The 2,757-nt window shown below is 41.0% G+C and overlaps 1 pseudogene; it reads right to left on the bottom strand.

The window, feature by feature from the left end:
- Nucleotides 1–2,444: 2,444 nt before the first annotated feature.
- LOC119467484 lies at nt 2,445–2,519 on the bottom strand (annotated as a pseudogene).
- Between the last annotated feature and the right edge of the window lie 238 nt (nt 2,520–2,757).

Raw genomic sequence — 2,757 nt, forward strand, 5'->3', positions numbered from 1 at the left:
ATACAAAACATTAGCTGGGCATGGTGGCGTGTGCCTGTAATCCCAGCTACTCAGGAGGCTGAGGCAGGAGAATTGCTTGAACCCAGGAGGCGGAGGTTGTGGTGAGCCGAGATCGCGCCATTGCACTCCAGCCTGGGTAACAAGAGCGAAACTCCGTCCCCCCCCAAAAAAAAAAAAAAAAAAGCCCACTTAAACTATTGTGAATGTCTGTAACTTGTTTGCTTCTCATCCAGACACCCTAAAAGGGTTTCTATCTTTTGATAGGCCCCACCTACTTACAAAGAACCCTCAGATGATTTTGTCAGTCAAGGAAGGGGCCTACTACTGACTTACACATCTCTGCAAAGATACTCATGGAAACTACCATACTAGTTAACATAATCCTTTATCAATATAAACAGAAAACCAAAGTTCGCAACTATATTAGAAAAACCAACAGCATGGAAGAGAAGGTCCAAGTTGGACCAATAGAAAAATTGACTTTGGAGGAAATAGAGACAATTTAGGAAAGAAAGAAAGACTTTATGAAAATTGTGGTCACTATCTTCAGAGTAATTTGAGAAGATGCTGCATTCAAGAACTGAGAAGAAGTGGCTATGGGAAAGAAACAAGTAAAGAACAAGAAAAGATTCTTGGAACTTAAAAGTGAGATTGCAATAGGGAACACTCAATAAGTACGCTAAATAATAAATTGGATACAGCCAAAGACCAAACAGTTGATCTGGATCAAGGAATCTCAGAATGTAGAGCAAGAAAAACAAAGAGACAGCAAACATAAGAGAGTGCCAGGGACAGACCAGAGATCCAGCATCCGTCTAATTAGGAAAGAACTGAGAAAATGAAGGAGAGAGAATACCCAGAAGAGTCACAGAACAGCGTTTTCTTAAGCTCAAGAAATATGTGAGTCTTTAAAATTGAAAATTTTCACTGAACAAAATTAAAGTAAAAAGGTTAAACTCTCAGGCATGGTGGCTTATACCTATAATCCTAGCACTTTGGGAGGCTGAGGCAACAGGATCAGTTGAGCCCAGGAGTTCAAGACTAGCCTAGGCAATATGGTGAGACCCCCATCTCTACAAAAAATTTAAAAATTAGATACATTGTTGCACACCTGTAGGCCCAGCTACTCGGAAGGCTGAGGTGGGAGAATCACTCGAGCCTGGAAGGTCAAGGCTGAAGTGAACTGTGATTCCACTACACTCCAGCCTGGGGCAACACAGTGAGTCCCCACCTCAAAAAAAAAAAAGATTAAACTTCCCTTACTAGCATTCCCAGTTCTCCTTACCCTAGTAAGGAGATGATTTTGTCAATCAAGGAAGGGGCCTAATAGTGACTTACACACCTCTGCAAAGATACTCATGGAAACTACCATACTAGTTAACATAATCCTTTATCAATATAAACAAAATTTTTTTAAATTTTAAAAAACCAAAGTTTGCAAATATATTAGAAAAACCAACAGCATGGAAGTTCCTTTGTTTGATAGCATTATATAATACTAGCATCCTATATAATTGTCTTATGCATTATGCATATTATTTATGACCTGTCTCCCTTGCTAGATTGTAAGCTCCAGGAGGGCAGGAATCTTTTATTTGTTCCCTAATGAAGCCCAGCACCTTGAACAGTGCCTTGCACCCTGGAGCCATCAGTAAAGATTCGCCAAATTGAATTAAAATCTACACACATCTCCGAGTGTGGTGGCTCATGCCTGTCTGTAATCCCAGCACTTCAGGAGGCTGAGGCAGGCAGATCACTTGGGGACAGGAGTTCAAGACCAGCCTGGCCAATATGGAGAAACCTGGTCTCTACTAAAAATTCAAAATTAGCTGGGTGTGGTGGCGCATGCCTGTAATCCCAGCTACTCAGGAGGCTGAGGCAGGAGAATCGCTTGAACCTGGGAGCCAGAGGCTGCAGTAAGCTGAGATCGTGCCATTGCACTCCGGCCTGGGCAATAAGAGTAAAACTCCATCTAAAAAAAAAAATCTAGACACATCTTGGCACAATTTCACAACTCCAAATATAAATGGGAAATCCTAAAATCTTGGGGATTTCCTAGAAAGAATAAGAAGCAGAATTTTCACCTGACATAGACAACATTGGATCCTGGACAACAATAAGTAACATAACATCTTCATAGTTAGCAAGGAAGCTTAGTACAATCTAAACCCTGCCGAAGTACCAGTCATTGGTGAGAACTCAGAGCATTTACTGTTCATAGTCCTTGGATGACAAAATTATTCACACATATTTTCCAGAAAAAATTAAAGGAGGGTCCAAGAAAAAGGACAACATGGGATACAAGAAATTGAAACCCCAAAGAAGTGAAGGAAGCTGGCAAGAGATGAAGAGGATTCGTCATTTTCGGATGCCCAAAAGAATTTCCTTGGATCAACAGTTCGAATGACATGAGGATTTACATTTATTAATATTCCCTTTTTTATGGGGGTTTTCCAGTAAAAAAAAACAAACAAAATGGAAAACCTGTTAGACAAATTCTAAAATAGCTGTAAAAATTGGTTATTTAGTGAATGATATTTACATAGTCACAAAGCTGAAATGCTATTTAAAAATTTTTGGCCGGGCGCGGTGGCTCACGCCTGTAATCCCAGCACTTTGGGAGGCCGAGGCGGGTGGATCACGAGGTCAAGAGATCGAGACCATCCTGGCCAACAGCATGAAACCCCGTCTCTACTAAAACTACAAAAAATTAGCTGGGCATGGTGGCGTGTGCCTGTAATCCCAGCTACTCAGGAG

The sequence above is a fragment of the Cebus imitator genome, unplaced genomic scaffold, assembly GCF_001604975.1.
Source record: "Cebus imitator isolate Cc_AM_T3 unplaced genomic scaffold, Cebus_imitator-1.0 Scaffold295, whole genome shotgun sequence".
Taxonomy (NCBI): Eukaryota; Metazoa; Chordata; class Mammalia; order Primates; family Cebidae; genus Cebus; species Cebus imitator.